The sequence below is a fragment of the Mastigoproctus giganteus genome, chromosome 11 (genome assembly GCF_048544385.1).
Source record: "Mastigoproctus giganteus isolate SK-2022 chromosome 11, ASM4854438v1, whole genome shotgun sequence".
NCBI classification, from domain to species: Eukaryota; Metazoa; Arthropoda; class Arachnida; order Uropygi; family Thelyphonidae; genus Mastigoproctus; species Mastigoproctus giganteus.
Window position 1 is genome coordinate 80,794,828 of NC_143585.1, and position 24,555 is coordinate 80,819,382.

At 37.6% G+C, this 24,555-nt stretch overlaps 1 protein-coding gene across 2 annotated transcripts in view; it reads right to left on the reverse strand.

Moving 5' to 3' along the window:
• LOC150078188 (uncharacterized) overlaps nucleotides 1–23,085 on the reverse strand; it is a 125,333-nt gene extending 102,248 nt beyond the window's left edge. Inside the window, exons 1-2 of one of the 2 annotated variants that reach the window (XM_090385271.1) lie at nucleotides 22,713–23,085; nucleotides 1,982–2,253 (exon numbers count right to left, since the gene is read on the reverse strand). The gene's annotated coding sequence lies outside the window, so the exon portion shown is untranslated. The remainder of the gene's footprint in view (nucleotides 1–1,981; nucleotides 2,254–22,712) is intronic. The other variant, XM_090385272.1, reaches the window with a different exon arrangement.
• Between the last annotated feature and the right edge of the window lie 1,470 nt (nucleotides 23,086–24,555).

Below are 24,555 nucleotides of genomic sequence, written 5' to 3' on the forward strand. Positions count from 1 at the left end.
GTTTGTATTAGATAATATATCTTAAACTAAATAATTACTTTAAAATATTCACTGAAAAATTCGTTTTATGTATCAATTGGTAGAAGTGCACAAATTATCACTTTGTATGACTAAAAATGTAACTACAGCATTATAAGTAATACAGCCCCTCGTTAAATCTCCTCTTCTAAAAATAGTCATCCTAACTTGCCGCCAAAGGCTTAGTAAGAAAATATGGGGTCATATAACAAATATATGGAATCCTTGTTATACCGCCAACAGCGTTTAGGTAATCCGCAAGAAATAATAGCAGTTTTCAGTGAGCAGAAAACAAAAGTTGCTTTCCGTCCTGCAAGATTTATAATTGATAATAGCCTCACAAACAACGTACCTGACGTGGAAAAAACCCTTCGAGTCTGACACGGTAATAATCACAGATCTCCAAAGCATTACTTATTCTGTACCTCCCAGAGCCGGGTGTGCAAGCGTTACTGCATTGGATCCAAAGCTTGAATAGGGCATCATGCTTCGATGATTTTAACGATGACGAAAACGGATGCATCAGTTTCGTTTGCACCTGGACGGTTGCACAGGGTTCGGAAAAACGTAACGACACCGTTGGTAACCTTTGAACGGTGCTAACCTTCCCTGTATTTGTTGGGTCAGACACGTGTCAGATTTTAACGACTGGACAGATAATAGATATCGGTAAGGGATATTAAATCTAACATTCCTGTTTTCGAAATGAGTGAATACATTATTTCAGAAATAAGGGACGAATAACAGATGAAAAGGTAGAAGAGGAAGTTTGTGTAGTACTTGAACGTTGAGAATTTACGGCAGAGATCAGATTGGCTAGTTGCTTCACCTGGACGGTTGTCTTTATGTAGCTTGAAGCACAAAGAGGTCAGGTTTCGTCGTCTTTAACTGGAACCACTAACCAAGAGGGCAGCTGGTCAGTCAGGACCAAACCGGCCGCTTTGTAAATGGAACAGAGGGAGCCTTTCTGGTCACTTTAATAACACGCCTACCAGCTAAAAGCGAGGACCGAGTATTTGTTAAGTATGAAGACTCGACCTGGGGTTCCAAATTTATAACGAGGCCTATCCCATGAGGTCAGAGTTTCACCATAGTAGCTAACGTGGTTGTTCTTCCAGACCAGGTAGAAAGGGCTAGAGTTAACCATTTAGACCAAGGAGCTTTTATGGAGTTTTATCAAACTATGGCTATAATTTTTTTTGTTAATAATGTTTTAATAATACGCAATTATACATTTAATTGACGGTTTAAATATCTAATTGCATCTTATTAAAATATTTCCAAAAAAAAAACAAGTAGTTTATAAATTTACTTTATAAACTACTTGTTTTTTTTTTATTTACTTTACTTTATTATTAATTTAAATTTACTAAGAATTATGGATTACTTCAAACCGTAATCCCTAATTCTTAGTAAATTTAATAAAGTGAAATAAATATGTGTATAAAAAATAAATAAAATAAATTCTGTTTATGCTCCAAGGCGACTACATTAGGTCAGAGGAGTTAAATAGCTCGAATATTACCGATTTAAATTTGTAGGAAGGTGTTATGCTTTCTAAACCTCTGCTCTATTAGCGCAGAAAATTTCATTTGGCGAACCTGGACTCGTTGGCTGGATAGGCAATGAAAAATGATTGTACTTAAGTAGTCTTTTACATTCATACCAAGACCAAAGATAAAAAAAAATAATAATAATGCATATCGCTTTTAACAGAGCTGGAGGCTCATCGAAATTTATAGCGTTTGCACTTTTTTACTTCGAATAATTACTGGGTAAGTCTGACCGGAAGAAAACAGTTAATTACATAGTAGTCGATAAATTTGGATGACCCAATCATTTTAATATTCACTGCGACTTTAACAAGGAAACTAAAATGCGGAAAGTTTTATATAAGAAAAGAAATTCTTTGTCATATACTGCGCATTCATTTCCAATAGAAAAAGAAAAAATGAGGTCTTACCTCGGCTTCTTCGGGGTTATTTCAATGACATCAGCTTAGTTGCGTCGGTTACTGTCCTCTCAAACAACAGTTGCACGCACATGTGAGGCTGTGTGTAATCATGGTTGCTTAGTAACGTTGTCGCATGCACTTGGTGCCAAGTGGTGGAGAGTGACGAGATTTCTATTCAATGAAAGTGAGCAGAATGAAATCTGTTTCAGGATAGTGCATAACGCGCGTCCAACGTCGGGAGGCTAATCTTCACACCGGCGATTATGTCCGTTACGCAGTTGCTAAAGGAGAGAAGGAAAGAGATACTGTGAGAGAGAGTGAACATCATCGACACATGCAACATAAAGGAGGGTAGATGGCAGCGAATACAAGAGAGCGCATCGATCAAGATGTGTACGGTAGACGTAGAGAACAGTTCCACTCTCTATCTGGGTTAGGTCTGAGTTTATTATCTCGTGCCGAAGAAAATATCAGCGTTTGCTTTCATAGGTAATATGAAGTCTATTGTATCCGCTTCACTACTCTATGCATAGAGGGTGTGGTGATTGATAAATTTGCCTACAGAAATATTAAAACTATCCCCTATACAACAGTCATCAGAAATATAAAGCTTTCTCTTGTTATTTGGATTGTAATTAGAAAAATAATGGAACGCAATGTTGGAAAAGCTTATAGCTACGTGAAGCGACTGCAAAGATGTTAAGTGTTATAATCCCAGAAGGATTGGGGGAAAAAAAAAAAAAAAAAAAAACTCTACTTCGAGCTGTGCAGAGGCTACTTTTTACTTTTCTCTACATGATGACTGATGATCAAAACTAAATAAAAAATACCTTCCTCAAACCATCACAGGGCCTTCCTTCCCCATGTACTGCAATTTTAATTTTGATCGGACTGTAAAGAAGAGTTCTAAACGGTTATCTTGTTTCAAGGTTTATTTATTTACATCATATTCCTGAAGAATACACTTTTTCGGGTGACACACGAGTTGCGATCACTAACTTGGCACACCGTGGTCGAATATTAGGTGTCTGTAATGCCCCATCCCGAAAACTGGTTTTTCATCCAGGAAAAAAAGAACTGAATGTACAATATATGCAATTTACATGAGTAGAAACAAAGGCAAGATGTATCATAGACTTAGCTGCTGGTGCGCAAAAACAATAAATCGAACATCAAGCGAAGTTCTTCTTATATCTTATTTAGAGTTATCAAATTAGATAACACGAAATAAGATGTAAAGACCAAATAAAAAATAAAAATACGCTTGAATGAAAGCCACAAAAGCAAACAGAAATAATCTTGAGAGTTGTTCAAAATTAAAAATGTGTCAATTTTTCAAAATTTACATAATCTTTAAAAATATAACAGAAAGGGGAAAAATAAGAAAAGGTTCTAGTGAAGGTCAAATCTCCAAACGTTTATGAAAATAATAATATAATAGTTTGTCCTACAGTCTAATTTTGTCCAAGGCTACATTAAAATGTGAATTGGTATTAGTATTATTAGTAGTCATATAATGCAAGGAAGCCACAAGCTTTTGCTAGATAAGAAAACAAGTTCTTTGGACCCTTTCAAGAAGCTCAATGTCTTTTTTGAGATGAGTTTTCCATACCTGAACACTGTATTCCAATGCCGTCTTACAATTGCCTTATACAGTACTTTGTTCGATAAATCATCGACAGGACACCACGGGCTTCCCTGGTCACCTGTTTAAACTGCTCAGAGAACTTCATATCCGCCGGTATCATAACTCCCAGATCCTTTTCTTTCTAATTCAACCCAACCAAGTGTATAAGTTATTTTTGGGCTGCTATTCTCCAAGTTTCTGACTCTTCAAGACCATGCATATGCTGCATTAAAAGATAGCTGCCATTTTTCTGACCCTTCATGTCACTCTACGGGAATGCTGCTTATTACCGACTCTCGTAATCTTTACATTATCTGCAAAGCTGACATCCCTTCGTCGATTTGTTTATGAAAATCAGAAACGACAGTGATCCAAGAACCGATCATTGGAGACCCATTCTGACCTTACACCAATCTGAAGAATATTCATTAATCAAAGCCCTATGCCTTCTGCCCAGCAGCCAATTTGCGATCCATCTTAGAATCTTGCCAGTAATCGTAAAATAAACAAACTATCTCGAAATTGTTCCCTACATCATGGATGTAGGGAACAATTCTTCCTACAAACAGGATTTTTTCTTAAAACACCATGCTACGTGTCCTTCGAATACCATTTCTATTTAAATGTCCCTAGATTACGCTCTTAATCAATTACCTAACCGACGGTGAGGATAACTGAACAAATAAGAAGTATCTATGGCTTCTTTGAAAAGCCCATTCAAAAACTCGTATTTATCATTGCCCATTCTAAATTCACACACGCACTGCACAAACATTGCACTACACTCACTCATTTCTGGCCATTTTACAGAGTTCTGTATCAGTAGTGTACGGAGGAGGAGTTGAACTAACGTTTAAGAGCCACCCTACTTAACATACAACACATGTCCACATCGTCCTCTATTTTACTAGGTGATTCAAAATTTGTGCAATCTAAATATCAGTAATTCAAAATTTTGATTTTCGCAAAATTTTTCACAGTGAAAAATTATTCTTATCTGATATGACAAATGAAGGTTCCACATTTACATTGGCATTACATTCAACAATATGTGCAGAAACTTAATTTGAAAGCCATTTCAAGTTTGGGATGCTGATGAGAACATGGACCAAAACATCTCCAAGAAAATATTCTCCATAATATATGAAATCAGAAGTAACACTAGACACCTTAAGTTATACGGCTAACGGGTACATCTATGAGAAAACTGTGGAGAAAGCCATCATATTTTTGTGGAAGAGTTACATCAAATCGCTTTTGTTGGTACATCTAAAGGGATCAGGATCTCGAATAGGACTATACTTTGGTATATATTCCAAAAAAACCTCCATTCCCAAATAAAATTCCTTCAGGAATTGTCAGGTTGCGTGTTGCCTACAGAACCGAATTAACTAGATGGAGAAAAGGGAAATATATCTTGAAGGTGAAGAAGAAAGCTAACTTTTTTTTTTTTTTTTTTTTATGAAAACCCCAAACACGAAAGATATCAAAACCTATAGTACTTAGTACCGTGCATGGGTTGGAGAAGTATGGGGGGAGGGGGATGCCGGAAACTTTGCTCTAGAGACTAAACATGGGTTTCACCACTTCAAGCCTCCAATAAGCAAAGTGGTGGTATTTCACCGGTTGATGAAAGTCATCTACCACCTACAAACTACAATTAAATCGCGGATAATTTAAAATTGACTAAAAAGATAGGTAAACATAAAGAGAAAATGGATCAAATCCACCTCAAAGACTAGAAATGGAGACGGCTTTTATAGGACTCAACACAAAGACCAGACATGGAATTTGAATAATACTAATACACTTAAAAAGCTAATAAATGCAATTGTTAGTGGCCACCGTGATTTTTATCAGATATTTTTGTTATCCAAATGAACATAATTTGCGCATTAGCAACCGCTGGTCCAGATAAATACTAAATATTCAGAAGAAGACAGCAAGTCGTACCCGAATGGTTAGGTGATAACAATGATTGGTAGCACACCTAAAACATATGTACAGTACTACCAATCATGTGGAAGAACTGAAATCTTCCAACTCACAAAACTTAAAACTCCTCAGAAATCTTTCCGATTTCTGGCCATTTCAATAGGTTGAACTTGGCTTAAGGTAATTGAGAAGACAATTCTCTTAGCCGTCTACTGGCACTACTACGCACATAGACCTCCTTATATGCATGTTGTTCGGCGTATATCAAAGAAATCCACTATAACGAATTTATTAGATTCGCTTTTTAGGATGCGAAGAACCCTTCACGAGAAGGTCCAAGTTAACGTCGTACATTAAGATATTAATTTTTGCATTCCTATACGCAATGATCATGAATATTGAAGCATTTTGATACAGAATGAAAACGTATCCATGTAATCATAATTAAATCTGTCTGGCTGACAGGGCACCCTCTCATCCAGCATCAAGATTTTAAAACAAGAATATTCCCTTACTTGGGAAATCCTACAAAGAGAAGATAAGTCTTGTCATCTGTTTTTCGCTGCGGCACTAAAACCCTTTATTGCATAATATGAATTTTTTTTTTTTTTTTTTTTACTTATACTAACGATGTCAAATTCTTCTCTACTTCTATACAATCTGAGTTATGTCAGAAGTGAATTAAGAAACTAATTCAAAACTGTATATTATACAGCAATACCTAGCTGACATTGGACTAAAACTAAATTCATAAAAACAGAAAAAGAAATAAATACAGATATGAGTAAAGTAAAAGACTCTCCATTAAGAAAAGTCAGCCACCCGGATCTAGGAGTGGTGTGGTGTGGTGTGGTATGGTATGGTATGGTATGGTATGATGCACTCAGTTTTCAGCACCACTTCGCAAACTAAAACTTATGTTGCCATGAAGGAGATTTTTCGGGAATCGGTTGGGATAAGGACTATACAGCTAATATCCCAGTAAATCAAAAAAGTCTATTGCTATTTTCATTATTTCAATTAGGCAACCAAATATAGTCTTCTTACTCGTACGTATATGCAAAAGTTCCTTCATCTTGAATACTTAGTGTTTCAGTGGATAAACCGAATTGAGGGCAATCCTTTTCCGATAAGTAAGAGTCAACGCTAACCTAAGTGTCACTCCTCAGCTACAATTGATTGCAACACGAAACATCTATACTTTCTCTCTCAACTGATGTCAGGATTGATTGATGAGTCGCAGGCGGAAGAACTCATAGTGAGAAAGGATTGGGGCAAAGAACATAAAAATGATCCATCCATACGAAGCACTTTATTAAACGTGCACAGTCTGAAAAGGATGTTTTCACATTTACGGTGCCATCAGATGTCACTAGTGCCGCGAGGTAATGTAAAACTCATTGTGAATCTGTATCAAAAATTCTATTAAAATAACTTTTAAGTGAATTTTACGTAAAACTTTTGATATTCTACTATAAAAATTTGTGTAACGTTTAAATTCAGTGAGTGGACACTTTATTGGGTACCCTTTTCATAAAATGGAGTGCTCTTTCAGTAAAACATTACATGTTCGTACCATGCGATATAAAGCAGGAGGACACATACGGATGTTATATTTTGCAATTCAGTGAGAGAGAGACTTAAATGACTTTCAAAAGTGACATTGTAATCGGAAATAGGCACACTGGTATGATTATCTCGGAAACTGCACCCTTGCTGGGGTTTTCGTGTACGGCTGTGTCTCGGGTTTATCAAGCTTAGTCCAATAACCAAATAGTAATCAACGGCGATCCTGCGCTGAGAAATAACTCGTTAATGACAGAGGCCAACGGAAGCTAACACGACTTGTGCAGGGTAAGAGAAAGGCACAGTTAGTTAAATAATAAATTAAAACAGTGGTAACCAAAGAGGGGTTTCAGAACGCACAACTCGCCGGACCTTGTCAATGATGGGGTACCGCAGCCGATGACCGAATCGCATTCCACTCCTATCAGCAAAAAATCAAGAAGGTGTGGTTACGGTGGACTCTGGAACACCGACACTGGGTAATGGAGGATTGGAAAAAAAACTGTGCCTGGTCTAATCCGATTCCCGCTGCTGTTTCACTCTGAGGACCAGAATATGGCGAAAACAGTTAAGTCCATTGACCCATCTTACCAGGTGCCAGCAATGCAGGATGATGGTGAGGAAGTAACGGTGTGGGGAGTGTTTTCATAGTATACGAGCTCATACGCTGGGCTTGACACCAGTGAAGCAACATTTTGATGCCACAGATTATCTGGAAAGTGTTTCCGACAACAGGCATGTCTTCATGGCTGTAGTGTATCAATCTGCCACTGAGTCCTTACAACAGGATAATGCATCATGTCACAAGACCAAAATTACAGAACTGGTTCCGGGAACATAAAGAGTGACTTTAGTGTACTGCAGTGGCTTCCCCCGTCATCAGATTACCTGTGGGATGAGCGGAACGAGCTCTTCACAGTAGAGATCCGCAACTATCCAACAACTGTTGGAAGCATTTGGGTACCGGTACCCTATGGCATGAATTTGTTCCGCCACGAATCCAGGCTATTCTGAAGGCTAAAGTGGACCTACTCGCGATTAGATATGTGTATTTCATGAAGTGACTTCTCATAGTATGAAGCTTACTTTCCAAATATGGAAACATTTAAACAATCCTTTATATACAGGATGCTATTACTCAAGTCATAGGAAAATAGAACTCACTCTGGTATCCATTAGGCTGTTCGGGGTGGGGGAGAGGGGATTTATATGAATAAATGAATTTAAAAAAAAATAAATAAAGTAATGGTAAACTGCAGCCATTATCAATCCACCGCAGGATGGAAGCCTCCTCAACGATTCATGTTGAGTGAAATGGACCATAATCTGACACGCTGGTCCAGTGCGGGTTGGCAGACTGACCGTATTTAGAAGTCAGGGACTTGAACTCCGGTCGACTCAAAGAGCGTGTGCTACTGCACTCCCGCTCCTGAACACTCAAGCTACGGAGGCAGCTAAAAAAAATAATGGTATTCAAATAGCGAAATCACGTATGGGAACAATTTCCTAATTAAATAAAAAGGGAATTGTGGTGTTCTAATTTCGGCAAAATATCCAATTCAGAAAAATCAAATTTTATTGAGACTTTTTAACAAGAAAGATTTGTCGTTCAGGAAAATTTACGATTTATACGATTCCCCCCCTCCCCCAAATACATTTATTACAAATTTAATTTGAATTGGACGGCAAATACAAAAGTTATTAGTGTGTTGATAGCTTTGATTTGATGATCTCAAATATTTTCTTCCACTTTTGGAAAGTAAGCTACAAAAAAAAAAAAAAAAAACCAAGAAATATTCTATAAGTCGTTTTGAAATAATGAAAGCGAGACAGACGATAGTCAACATATTGCTAATTAGAGGATGAAGTCAGACATAATAAAGCACAGAAAAGATAAAAATAGAAGAAAGTACATAAGTGGGAAGGCGCGTGTTCTTAAGGAAACTAAGTCACAACTACTTTGACACTTGATATTATTATAAAGCACAGAAGGAATGAAGATCAAAAAAATGTGCTGGAGTTACCAGGGTGTGGTTACCTATAAGCCTATTAAAACATAAAATATCATACTTTATAAAAGGTCGATTTTTAAATTCACTAAGAAAACGTTTCGTATGGATTCTGCTCACGTAATTCACAAATTTTTGCTAAGCTTGACGCCTTTCGAAGAAGAGAGAATAAAAATGAGAACTCTTTATGTCGGTTGTGTGGAAGATAACTTGTCATATTTAAATAATTACACTTAGAGAAGACAGGCGTGCTTAGCGTGTCTAACCCAGCAATTGGCAGATCTCTTGCGACCCCTCAGTTCCTACGTCAAATAACTCAAAAATCACTCCTGTCCCGAAGGTGACTCTGAATCGTAACTTTTCCAGACACCTGTCAGGGTTAGCAGCTGTTCATGAGCACCAAAGAAAATGTGTTTGGCACTATTGCTATAAATTACCTGAAAGACAGTAATTTTACACTTCTCATGGATTTATTCTCTGCTCAACCTTCTATTCAAAATATCTTTATCTGGTTCCTCAAGGACAAAGATCTTATATCGTTTCTCCTGTTTGTGGCCCCTTTTCTTGCTTTAGGTCCCCTTTGTTTGTTACGCTAATATTTTCCTTTATCCCTTTCAACAACAGTCATTACCAACACACCAACTCGTCCCTTCTGATAGATGTTCAGCAGTTTAGTTTCCACTCAGTGACTACAGTATACTTAGCTAATCAAAAATATTCATCATCTATTCAGGCATCCATGCATAATCAGATCCATAGTGTGGTATCTGATTATTTCTAATAATATGGTGGAATAACCACCATATTATTATAAAACAAAGCCACGTCAAGTTTAAAAGTACTTAACGGAAAAACTTAATGCATCTGATAATATGCGATAAAGCTATGAATACTTTTTTGTAATTTTTTCCTGTTAAAATTTCCTGTTCTAAAACTAACAGTTCACCTTTATAACGCTTCACTAATTTGTTATGTGCTACAAGTGACCGAACAAACTCATTAGATTAGCATCGCACCAGTAGACGTGACGTACTTCGATATCAGCATTACTTTCTATACGGTTCCTCATACCAATCGAGTTCAATAGTTCGTTTCTTTCGGTTTCTAAACTTTTGTCTGGTTATTAAAGATGATTAGATGTTATTAAAGGTTTTGACGTTAACAGATTTTTGTCCAATATCTAGGCCGGTCCTCGCTGCAGTGGCGCATTATACCTTCACGGGGCCCAAGACAAACTGGAATTTGGGAGCCCCATCTAAAGAAAAAGACTAATAAAGAACATTTTCAATTTCATTTTATTGCGACAACAAAACAAACAAATTATATGACATATGAACTAAATATAAAATTTCATCAAAATCGATAAAACCATTTTTAAAAAAAAAATGCAATTTTCAAATTAATCTTCAAGTTCATTGACCTTGGCAGGTATAAAGTTCAGTTTCCAATAAAAATCACTTAAAAATATTAGTAAAAAAACCAGCAATGAGTTTTCGAAACAGTAATTTTGGGCCCCACTCTGATCGGGACCCTAGGCAGGTGTCTTTCTTACCTACAGGACAACGCGCCTCTGCCTCGCTGGTAGTGCCTAGTTGCCGTCAGTTTTCTCTCATATCTTATGAAAAACACCGGCAGAAATTGAGAAACACTTCCCATTGGGACGACATGAACTTTTATGGAGTTCGCTTACGTCGTAGCCAAGTCAGTCATGGATGAAAGTTACATGTTCCTTCCCCCCACACAGGAAATCCGGGTTCTTCATCATGCAGAAACATTCAAACTGTTCACAGAATGCATACCCCATGTTCTTAGTTACCTTCTTAACGATCACACCCAACGTACTCACCAATAATCAAGAAAAGTATATTAAAGTTCCAGTTTGAATACGCAGTAAATTCACAAGGAACGCAAACATATTAAAATACTTTTGCACTATCACGTACGTGTTAGTAAATTCTGGCATATGAGGCTCTAAAGGCCATCAACTGCTTCAGTTAACTTCTAGTTTGATTAAATCAAACTGCTTTGAAAAATCTGTGTCTTAATGAATAACAAATTTTCAATAACTTCGTTGCCTTTCATAAGTACTTCTGAATATATATATATATATTATTTTTATTTTTTTAATTCCAACACAATGTAGTGTAAACTGAGTAGGGTGTAATCGTGTGTAATTTTACTCTTCGCATTCACAGTTTGCAACCAAATTGTCTGATACAAAGTTTACACCTCTGAAAATATGCACATAACGAAGATAGTAATCTAATAATTCTTTTAAATTACCAATGTTACAGTTCCTTCAACTGCTATTCCAATATTTATAAAAGCCTGTATGTCACGTAGCCTATTACTTGTGGGCAACTTGTTCGGGGTATGCAGTCACTACCATACTAAGTTCATTAATGAGAATTGTTCAGAAGGTTCATATTTTTAGTCATATGTAGGTAATTGGCATTTTATTATTATTTTTTTTTTTTCTGGCCCACATTGCCATGATTTTAATAAAATTATCTATATACCGAAATAGCTGTACTGGAAAAAGACTTCGATTAATTTTTTATGCAATCTACGAAAGGAGGAAAGAAAAAAAAAAAAAAAAAAAACACGCCACTTAGATACGCAATTACACAGTGATGTTTCGTAGTCTTAGTTGCTTTTGGTGTAAAAACAAAACCACAACAGGACCATCCCCTCCCCTTCATGTTTGCTTGTAATATTTTACAAGCAAACATGAGAGAAGAACAAGCAGTGTACATATTGCTGATTTTTATCGTATCTAACCTGACAAAACATCGAGTGATGTAATACTAGTGTCACTCACTGTTGATATTTTGGAATGACTGCTAAGCAACAAATTGAATAATAGTACTATTCAGTTATTAATAACGATAACATCATACGAATATTAGACTTACCGTGTTAGGGTGTCACTGTGGGTTCGAATTTAATAAAAACAAAAGCAATTAACTGCACAAAGAATAACACTGCCAAAAGGTAGCCATTAATAACTAGCGCCATCTGAGGATATAACATTAGTGACGTATCTCTTTATTATTTGTTTTTTAATTATTTTTATTTGTGCTCGAAAAAAAATCTTTAATTTACGAAGCTGTCATACAAATAAAGTAAACTTGTGTTCACAATAAATACATCGACTTCAATGTTCTAATATACGCAAAAGTTTTCTTAAATTTTATCTAAAAACAAAACTATCGTCTAAAGGTCATAAGTGTATATAAATGAATAATCGATAAATCATAGTAAATAAATCACACCTTAATGTGCAAGATTTCGGATTTTAAAAGTGATCGAGAAAATCATTAAGAAGCTCAACTTGATCTGTATTTGTGCAAGAGTGGAATACCGGTTATAATAATACTTAATTTCGTGTAACTAGTCTGAAATGGATCCGGTCTGAACAAGTCTTTATCTCTAATATTTCTACTGGGGATTGTAATACTAATATCCTCCAACATCTCAGGAAGATAAATTTGTCCGCTGATAAGTTTATGTCATTGATATTCAACGCATTACACGATTTGATATTACTGATATTATGAATTTAATAAGGTTACATTTTCCCTGAACAGTTTTTATGAAATTGCTAAAATCAACGCCCCGATGAGTAGATCGTAGTTACATGTTCCACAGAAGTGTACACTTCTCTAAAGGCGGCAAAGATTGGCCTATTTGATAAGAGGTGGATGGCACTGATCAGTGCTTCCAAGTTAAGCACAAAAACAACAATTGTAAACGACCAACGAAGCCTACAAATGTTTGTAGGCTTCGTTTAAATATTTCTTTTTGTTTTGAGAATTCAGAAGACATTTCTCACTATCACTACTTGCTAGAGTATAAGTGTTAAGGACCAGTAGTTTAAACAGAAAATATTTGAATAATCGACTGTATGTACACCGATTAGGAGACAAGTCTAAGTTGTAAAGGTAGATTTTGAAGGTACAAGACAGATTTGCCGACTGGGCTAGCCAGATTGGTAAAGTGCTGCCTGGCAACCCAAAGGTCGCGGTTCGAATCCCGCCTCGGGCTTGGATCAGAGTAAAATGCAAAAACTTTGGGAGGTGCATTATGGCCACAGAAGCCGATGCGCTAACAACTAACAAAAAAAAAAAAAAAAAAAAACAGATTTAAAAGATGCCAATTTTACAAATCACAAACGCAATGTTCGGTGTTTCTTATAATTAGAATAAGTCTAACATTTATTATAGCATTTATTACCATGTCAGAGACTAATTTAATGTAAGGAAGCGATATCCTTAACCACATTTCCCTTGTATAGCCACAGTTTTTAGCAATTGTTGTCTTTGCATTACATGAGTCTGAATGCACTCTCGGTATTCGCGATGAAGCTGATCACAATATCTGTGTGAAATTGATCAGTTGTCCACAATTTTATATCTTTGGAAAATAAATAATTTGTAAACATAAAAAATTATATTTTAAAGTTTGTGGGCTAATATACGGTAGGTAGGTAAATGGTGTTAAGAGCCAAAGCAACCAATGCTCTGAGGCATCTATACATCGTTTCTGTAATTGCATCATACTTCGGCCAGGTTTCTGTTTGCCTGAGCCAAAACCAAAGATTTATTTTTAACTGGAGACAAAAATAAATAAAAAAATTCAATCCTCGCATGAGACTGAATAACTCAGCCAAGTTGTGATTGGTTTCTTATTGTAATTTTTAGGCGCATAGCGAGTTATACCGTATTGCAGCTTATTTTATGTCTGTAAATTGTGTGTGTTCTATGGTCGATTTGCTGTTTGCTGGACGAAAAACTGCGGTTTTCGGGAGAAAAACCATGCTACCTTCACCTAAGACCAATTAACTCAGCCACGTTGTGAAAAACGCCCATAAAAATTCCTTGCATCATTGACAGCATTCGAATTCAAACCCTTTCCACACGGTACAGGGAAAACTGTGATTATAACCACTGTATTGTGTGCGAGGGCTGCGAATGTACATCGTCTTCCAAGATGTGCTGGGACACCTTACCTCTGGTAACTAATTGTTAATTCCAAAGGCCATACGGCAGGTAGATAGAAGAGAATATAATGATCTAAGTGCTTTTTAATGAATATAAAACACTTAGATCTCTTTATACGAGTACTTTGTGACACCCTACACATGCACTCTTTATCATAAATGTGAACGTGCATTCACCACACAGCAGGAAGAGTAGATGCCCAAAATCAACTGTGAGAGAAAATCATGAAGGCAATCTTATTAAGTTGACTCGAGAGTCGACAGAACTGGAATAAGTGCATGACAAACAGCCATCAGAAAAAGACCTTATGGATTTGAATACCGTGATCACGCAGCTGTTCTTAAGCCGAAACTGTCTCCGAGCAGTACAAATCACCGCCTATCCAAGTGCAGAGAACTGAAAATTTGACCGTGACAGAAGCGGTCAAATGTGATGAATCACGTTACACTATCAGATGGACGGTGGAAACTACAGTACTGCCAGGTCCATAGGGGAAGAGAATCCTGAAGAGTCAGAGCGCCAGGAGGTTGATTTTTTTATGGTTGTTAAGGAGCACAGGGCGTGCTTCGAATTTGTGGTTTCGTTACAGCATAGTGTGGGTATACTCAAAGAACGATTCACCCATATTGTATTACACAAACAGTGAGATTCGGCGGTGGTAGTATGATGATATTGGCCTGTTTTGTTGTTTAGACTTGGTCCAGGGTTACCATCAATGAAATCGTGAATATAGCTATTTGCCTTTGAATAAGTCTGTCTAATCTGAATGATGCAAATGATACAAACACGGAGATGTTCCTTATTTGTATCATCATTATAACAATGCTCGAATTCAGTTCAATACCTTTTGGAACAACAATTGAGAACCAGAACAAGACGTCCTAGTTCAGGAATCGCGAGAAAGATTCCGGTCTCCCCAAGAAGGTTACTGCACACACAGATGTCATATGGATATTGAAAAAAATATATGTTTTTCCCTAACCAGTTTTTTTTTTTTTTTTGTTCAGGAGTCTCCCTGTATCTTATATGGGGCAGCTCCTGAACGTTAGTTCAACCATATTCTGGTGTGAATATACAGTATAAAATTGTTAATGACTATGATTAGGTTAGATGAGTGCGTGGTTTAAACGCCAAAGCAACTTTATCAAATGATCAAACTTTATCATTTTGACAATTTTGATTCATTTCTGAAAATTCTGATTCTGAAGAAAATATTCTGTGTTTTTCGTTGCTGTCAGTTTTTTTAATCACAACCATCTGCTCCTCGAAAGCAGAAGTTAAATTCTGCTCTGTCTTCCTACGGAAAGTATGCGTCTCTCGATTTAATTTAACTTAGACATGCTTCTGAGTGGCATTTCTATTTCTCTTAACTTTCGCCTTTTGTTCGCCGAGAGAATTTCGACGAATTCGGTTGCTAACAGCCCTGATAACTTCTTCAGTTCTGACGGTGCGTGGGCGACCAGATTTAAGGCGGCGGTTATATAATTTATGGTGTCGCTGTATGCTTTAATGGCACAACACAATTAAATACTTTCCTAATTAGTAATGCTGGAACAATTTAGTAATAGAGGCATGTGATACAAGAAAACAAGCGTATGAGCTTATGTAGCCTCAGCCAAAAAAAGAAAAGAAAAAAAAGTTCATACAACCATGTTACCTAAAAGTTTGCCCAGTTCCTCCTTGAATTTATTTAAGCTATCAACTTCCACAACGACAGATGGAAGTTTGTTCCAGCAATTAACCACCTGCTGGCTAAAGGCAAATTTCCTCACATCTATTCTACAGCTGTCTTTTATCAATTTGAATTCATGTCCCCCTTAGGTTCGTAATCTGAGCAAACGGAAGAATCCCATCAGAATTCAGCCTGCTCAACGCATTCAAGACCTTATATACTTCAACCACATCACCTCGCAGGTGATTAGCCTCCAGCCACTACAATTTGCAGAACTTAAGCCTTTCTTGGTAGGAGGACTACTTCGTTCCCCTCACCAATCTTTTGCCCTTCTCTGTACACGTTCAAGCAAATCTACATCCTTCCTAAACTGAGGCCTCCAGACCTGTACGCAGTACTCAAAGCGTGGCCTGACCATTGCCTTATACAAAGGGATAATCACATCCTTTTCCCTGCTAGCAAAATTCCTGTATATCATTGACAAAACCCCATGACCTGCTCTGGCAGCCTGTCTGCATTGCTCAGAAAACTTCGTATCTGATTTCACAATTACTCCCAAGTCGTTTTCATTTTCTACCATCCTAAATGTAGTACCACACAGTTGGTATGTTCCGCTGGGATTACTTCTACCCATATGCAATACTTTGCATTTGTCAATGTTAAACTTCAGTTGCCACTTCTCAGTCTATCTGCCCAAATTTTCTAGATCCTGTTGCAATAGCACACTGCAATTACTGCCATTAACAACCCTGCCAATCTTTGTATCATCTGCAAACTTCGATACTAAGCCTGATATACCTTTATCAATATCATTTATAAATATACAGAACAACAGTGGGCCCAACACCGAACCCTGTGGGTCTCCAATAATAACATTACTTCACGAAGAGCAGCGTCCATTGATTACCACTCTTTCTTCTCCCACGCAACCACCCTTTTATCCATGGTACACTTACCCTTAATACCATTCTGCTCCAATTTGTACAGTAGTCTTCCATGTGCAACAGTGTCAAAAGCTTTCCTGAAATCTAAGTATATGATATCAAAAATTTTTTTTTGCATCCAGTTCCTTTGTAACCACATCATAGTATCCAATCAAATTTGTCAGACAAGAATTTCCCTTAACAAACCCATGCTGTGTCTGAATTATTGCTGAGCAAAATTTGAAAATGGTGGTTGTTGCTGCGTTTTTTGGGAACATCTGCAAATAAAGCCATGTTGCTCCTTTTATATTGTCTGTAAATTCCGTGTGTTCTAAGATCGATTTTCTGTTTTGCTCGAAGAAAAACGCGATTTCGGGGAGGAAAAACCATACCATACTGCCCTTGCCTGAGACCGACTAACTCAGCCACGTTGGGAAAAAAACCCATAAAAATTCCTCCCGTCATCGGAGGGATTCGAACTTAAATCTTTTCCACCCGGTATAGAGGGAGGACGGTGATACTACCAACTGTGCTACCCACGAGAGCTGAAAATGTTGGATGAAGATTTACCGTGCTGTGACTAGTGCTCTAGCAGTTACTCTTATTTTTTTGTCACCGCATTCGATGTTGACCTTCACAAAAAAAAGCAGCATAATTAGAGTCGCGACGTAGCCGAGTGGAGTGCCGTAGTACTCGAGTATTAGTTGACCATGGTTGAAGCCTACGTCCACTAAATATGATGAATAGTAATTACCCTTTAAAAATGATTAGGTGTAACTCCCATTTACCTATGTAATCGTGCTGGAGTATAAAAAGAATATTATTTAGGTATGCATTGTATGATTAATATAGTAAAATACCTCACTCAAGAACTGAATATAATTCGAGGTGCGATTAAACAGTTTTTAGGTTGTCTTTAAAAAAAAGAAAAAGAACAAAAAAAGTTGGCATCGGGTATTCCATGTTGTAGTAGTAGTAGTGGCACATGATGCAAGAAAGCAAGTGTAGGAGCTTATGCAGCATCAGCCAAAAAAAAAAAAAAAAAATCATCACACCATTCCCTCCAAATGCCTGTCCAGTTCCTCCTTAAATTTATTTAACCTATCAACTTCCACAACGACAGATGGAAGTTTGTTCCAGCAATTAACCACCCGCTGGCTAAAGGCAAATTTCCGCACATCTATTCTACATCTATCCTTTCTTAATTTGAACTTATGTCCCCGTAGGTTCGTAATCTGAACAAGTGGAAGGATCCCATCAGAATTCAGCGTGCTCAACCCATTCAAGGCCTTATAGACCTCAATCAGATCACCGCGCAGGTGCCTAGTCTCCAGCCACTGCAATTTGCAGAACTTAAGCCTCTCTTAGTAAGAGAATCCCTTCATTCCCCTCACCAATCGTGTTGCTCTTCTCTGTACACGCTCAAGCAAATCTACATCCTTCCTAAAATGAGGCCTCCAGACTTGTACGCAATACTCAAGGCGTGGCCTGACCATTGCCTTATACAGAGGGACAATCACCTCCTTTTCCCTGCTAGCAAAATTCCTATATATCATTGACAAAACCCCATGACCTGCCCTAGCAGCCTGTCTGCATTGCTCAGAAAACTTCATATCTGACTGCACAATTACTCCCAGGTCTTTTTCATTTTCTACCACCTTAAGTGTAGTACCACACAGTTGGTACGTTTCTCTGGGGTTACTTCTACCCATATGCAGTACTTTGCATTTGTCAAGGTTGAACTTCAGTTGCCACTTCTTAGCCCATCTGCCCAAATTATCTAGATCCTGTTGCAGTAGCACACTGCCATTACTGTCATTAACAACCCTGCCAACCTTTGTGTCATCTGCAAACTTCGACATTAAGCCTGATATACCTTCATCAATATCATTGATAAATACACAAAACAACAGTGGACCCAACACCGAACCCTGTGGGACTCCACTAATAACATTAGTCCACGAAGAGCAGCACCCATTGATTACCACCCTCTGTCTTCTCCCACTTAACCATCCTTTTATCCATTGTAGCAACTTACCCTTAATACCATTCTGCTCCAATTTGTACAGTAGTCTTCCATGCGCAACAGTGTCAAAAGCTTTCCTGAAATCCAAGTATATGATATCAAAATTATTTTTCGCATCCAGTTCCTTTGTGACCACATCATAATAACCAATCAAATTTGTCAGACAAGACTTTCCCTTAACAAACCCATGCTGTGTTTGAATTATTGCTGCAGTCTTGTCTAGATGATCCTGCAATGCATCTTTAACCAGTGACTCCATTATTTTACCCGGAACAGAAGTTAAACTAACTGGTCATCATCGATAACTTGTTATCATCGAAATAGTACCCTTTGACTATTTGTGATCCTTTCAGTACAGTATATGATTTTTCCTGGATCTCAGGAATGTCAAGAATTGATTAAAAGTTTAGTTTTCGGAATAATAAGAAATGACTGGGTGTTAGATATCTGAAAAATACAAAGGTGGTCGTGTGCAGTAACTACTATAGCTAGCACACCATTTTTCAAACATATTTGTAGCCCCTCTTCCAGTATCCATGTTAAAAATTCCATATGCGTAGAATTTTTAACATGGATTCGATGGACTTACAGTATCTTGAATTTCTTCTTGGACAATTTCTGACAAAAGGCAGCATAACTATGGACTTTCATTTTCCGTATCCTTCAGTTCTAGATTTCTTCAAGTTTCGGAGATCCATGAAAAAATGGCAGGACGTGCTGATTATTATTATCTTTACGTACAAAAAAGATTAATTAATCATTAATGACGGGGTCAAAAAATAGGAGCTCTAAAAATGCTTCCAAGAATTCTATCAAGTCTCAAAGGAATTACTCTAGTAGTGGCAACATGGAATATGATCAGTGACAACTTTTTTTTTTGTTTTTTTTCATCCTAGAAATCATGCTCTTTCATAAACTTGTTTGGCAAACAAAAATGATACAGGATAAAAAACTCGAATTTTCCGAGGGGGAAAAACAAAAAGCTTATAAAAGTTCCTGTCATTTCTACCGAATTCGAATCCAGACCCTTTCCATGTAGGTTGGAAGAAGAGCAGTATGCACATTTTTCAAAAAAAATAAAAAGAAAACCAGTAACTATTCATGCTCACAGTATTCAAAACAAAAAATGGATGACTTTAATGATCATTTAAATACCTGAAAAGATCATAAGAAGCCTTACTTGCTGAGAAAATAGCGGCAATGCATCACACTGAGGCATTAAGCCAAGGTAGAGAATATAAGAAGAGTAATATACACACACTTACAAGGATTCAGATTCCTTTGAAGCTCTGATGACCTAGCAAAAGCGATCTGTGCGCTGTCCTGCCGTGGAGAAGGCATATATCTTTATTTGTATCTAGTCTTATTCTGTCTAACCAGTTTAGCAGCAAATAAAACATTTGCTGTTAAAAAATTCCCGTCACAGTTTCTAGATAAATTGAGAAGAAAAGGGTGGAGTGTTGTCGAGGATTCTTCATTTTGGCTCTGTTCAACTTGTACATTCCGCAATTTATCATCCCATTCGTGATAGTCGTGGAAAAGCAACTAGTTTAATAAATAAAATGTCATTTTGGGAGCAATGCCAAAATAACTTTCTTTTATCTTTAGCATGTTCACTTTCATTTCTTGTTCTCTCATTTTTCTCTTTGTACATACATAAAAAAAAGCTACTCTATACATTAATATTAAATTGAAGCGAGCATCCTGCAGAGCATCGACCACTCTTTTGCGGATATACTGAGAGTTTCACTATAAATAGCCAAATACCTAAAATAATAACGACAATAGCAAACCCAGTTATATTTTCAGAAAAATTATTGAAAACCGCGTGATACGGATGGATAAAAAACAGTTCATATATAAGTAAGTGTAAATCTCAGAGTTACTCTGGGATTTACATCTAATGAACTCTGAACGGCAACTCAATTATGAAGTGTTATTAAACACTGGATTGTAACTAAGAAAGAAAACAAGGATAAAATATGCAAACTAAGAAGAATAAGAAAGACATTTTCCAAATCAGCTAGTCATCGGGTTGAATTGTTAGAAACCAAGAACAGCATGCCATTTTGTGAACACACTGTAACAGAAAATCTGTAAATGTACCAAATGGTTAAAAAAAACTGGAAGTTGAAACGGAAATATGCCATGGAAGACTGCTGTCCAGAAGATAATTTAATTCTGACGAAATTACTTTTTGCATTAACAGATATTTAGGAGCATAAATGAAACCATGCGGATAAATGGGGCAAATAGGGGCAGTTCCAAGGCATACATCCCTCCCACAATTTTATTTTTTTATTCATTTAACTCAATTTAGTTAGGTAACTTACTACTGTGCGGCAATAATGGGTAGGAGAGTGAGGATTGTACGTTAATTTATAACTTATCGTCACAGCGGGTTCATAATACACACAGCCAAAAATTTATATTAGGACAGTAGCAGACAGAAGAGATGCAAATAAATGCGAATAAATGAAAATAGATGCAAAGAAAATTGTAACATGGGGTTAAGACTTGCTCTCTCTCTAAGTATAAAGACTGCACAGGCTGTTCGACTGCAGTAATCTGAAGCCAGAATGGAAAAACTGCGTGATCTATCAGACTTTGAAAAAGGCCATATCGTGGGTGCAGGTTTAGCAGGAGCCACGAAACGAAAGACATAACTAGAACTGAAAATAGAACTTTCAGTGTGCAGCAAATAATATCTGAATTCAACCAAGTTCAGAACTGCCCTATTTCAACCAGTACCACGCGCAGGGAATTGAATGAAATATGTATTGGCAGTCACCAGCCTTTTTGGAAGCCACTTTTTTTTTCAGAGAAAACCAGAAAAATCCGCTTGCATTAGTGCCGAAAAGTTGTGGTTGAACAGTGAAACAATGGAAGAAAGTCATGTAGTCAGACGAATCACGATACACTTTGTTTTGCATTGATTGTAGGCAGAAGGTGTAGTGAGAACCTCAAGAAGAGATGGACCTTGCTTGCCTTATTTAGACAACCCAAGCATCTGGAGGTGGTATTGGGAATGTTTTGTTAGCAGGGACTGGATTCATTGATACCGGTGGAAGGTCGAATGCCATCCAGTGAGTACCTGAATATTGTATCAGATGTACTGCCCTCGGCAATGTTACACTTTTATCCCGAAGGTGACGGCCAATTTATGGAAGACAATGCAACAGCGCATTATGCCAGAGTCGTGCAAGAATGGTTCGGAAATGGAACACAGATTTCCACCTGTTTTGTAGATTCAGTTTGCTGTTACTTCACCATCAAGATTTAACCTCTGTGATATTCAAGTTTTAAAGCGATTCTCTCAAGTGCAAGAAATATTAAAAGTGTGGTTGTCCGGGAATATAAACAGAAAATTTATAATTTGTTAGTAAATGAAATAGAAATGGTTTCGCATAGGTTCCTGAGGGCAGCAAAGTGGTTGTAATTACCGTCCTACCAGACCGGATGAAAAAAATCCTGTGTTCGAATACCTTCAGTAATGCGATGAATTTTTATGGACTCTTTCCAAAACATGGGCGAGGGCAGTGTAGTTTTATGACGCCTCATCGCCTTAGCTGCTTTGGCGCTTAGCACACACACATCTATCCTACGATAAAGGACGTATAATTTTGCTAAATTCGCGGTGAAATTTCATAACTATCCAAATAATCACTATAATTAATGAAAATATTTCTTCTTACGCATTTCAGCTTCCATCAACCATTTTATCTACCAGAGATTCATCGACTTAATAACATGGAGATAGGCATTACGAATCGTCTGTGTGTAACAGCTACAGAATATGCAAACAATCATGATCGAAAAGTACGAAAAACGGTTGGATGAAGGAAGGCATATGAAGAAAATAAAAACAGGAAAAGAACAGAAAAAGCACTGAAAGAAGAAGCACACCAAAAGAGAGAGAGATTGAAGCGAAGTAAGAATGACTACAATACTCTGCTATAAAAAGCTAGTGGTCACTTACCGTCTTGCTTGCCTTTGTAATACGTATAACAATCGCTTCCCTGGCCACCTGTGTATTCGACTTCTTACCCCCCTGCTGATCAAAGTTCCTTGGCTGACACAACCCCAACCGCAGCGAGTTCTAGACTAGCATAATAATACCAAAGTGTACAAAGATCGTAAATCCCAAATAATACTTTAGACCGAGTTGGTATCAGCCCAATAAAGCTTTTGTCTACCTTTAAACGACACCTAACGTTCATCCATGACGCATAAACTGCCAGCCTATAAAGTAAGCTTCCTGCTAACAATCGATACAACAGGGGCCACCGTTACGACGACGCGGAAACGAACGTAGTATCGATGCAGACGAAAGATTCGGCACAACTGGAAACAACCGTATATTTTCACGTGCGCCTTTGTGCGCCCCTAAAAGCGGCGACCAAGCCGGGTGACGTCTGAATGAGTAACCACGCGTGGCGGTCACGTGTATCCGATTGCTCTTTTCGAAATCACGCTAATAGGTTCACTTGGTTTTGAGACGCACTTTCGTCTGACCAACGTTTTGGAGAACGCTATTTTAGGAAGCCGACGGGAAAGATTATGGAATCCGCAACGGTAGATGTCACACGAGATATTTTTAACCTCTTTTGGAATCTGAACTCGATGTATTGTGTAAACTACCTCCTCCTTAATATGAGGTTCACATCAGGAAACCTCGTTTGTTATGTTTTTATTGTTTTGCAGAACGCGTCATTAGACAGCCATGTTCAAACAGCTGGCACATTGCAAACATCCTGAGCTGTGTGAGGATATTGGGGTTGAGGGGAGAGGAGGGAAGGATAAGCTAGCATTCAAATCTCCTCTGTTTGTAGGAGTTGAATTTTCCCATTTCTTTTCCCCATACAACCAGCTTCGATTTTCAATGAATTTGGTGATTTTTACATATCTTATGATATTAAATTAACTTAGATAACAATTGAAAGCAATTGGACTGTTACAGTTTTCGAATTGTTCACCGCATTTACATAGATTTCCATCTAATTTAAATAATTCGTAATGACGCTCCTTATGACTTAGTCTGAAATTAAAGAGTTCCATTTTGTTTGTAGAAATTCTATTTTTGATTATTTCAATTTATAACCTATGTTATATTAGCAAGATCGTTAATTTCTATTAACATTTTGTATGATTAACATTGCTTCGCATTTTAAATAATAATAATAATAATAATTATTATTATTATTATTAGTGTTTTTTTTGCGGATTCTAGGGTCCCCCCCCCATTCGCCACTTTGTCGTCTTGTGGCGAGGAAGCGCCATCGCCGGCCGTTTGTGCGTAGTGTTGGAATATGTGAAGGTGTGATTTTTTTTTTTTTTTTTTGTGTTGAGTGGCCGGCGTCAGGCGATTTAGCAACCAGGGGGAAACAAACACCAGTTTGATTGCCCCTGTCTCACATCTCTAGCTGCGCAGAGGCAGGCCAGATTCATCTTTTAGCTCCTGCTGGGCGTCCCCAGAATTGATGGTCTGGGGAAGCCCGTGGAAATATAGGAAAGGAGAATGGATGTATAGCAGGGAGAAGATGGGGAAGGAGGAACAGGAAGGAATATAGTGATAGAAAGGTGGAGATGATAGTTAGAGGCATCCGCATAGAAGTAGGAAGGTGGAGTTGTTAGTTAAAGTGATAGAGTAGAGCACTAGACAGTAAGTCTAGGAATCCCACCCCTCAGTAGGGGTCAGCAGGCAGTGAAGATTCCACCCCTAGGTGGGATCTTCACTGCCGAAGTGTTTGGGGGCAGCAGCACAAATCCCACCCCTCAGTAGGGTTCACCAGGCAGCAAAGATTCCACCTCAGTTTGGAGTC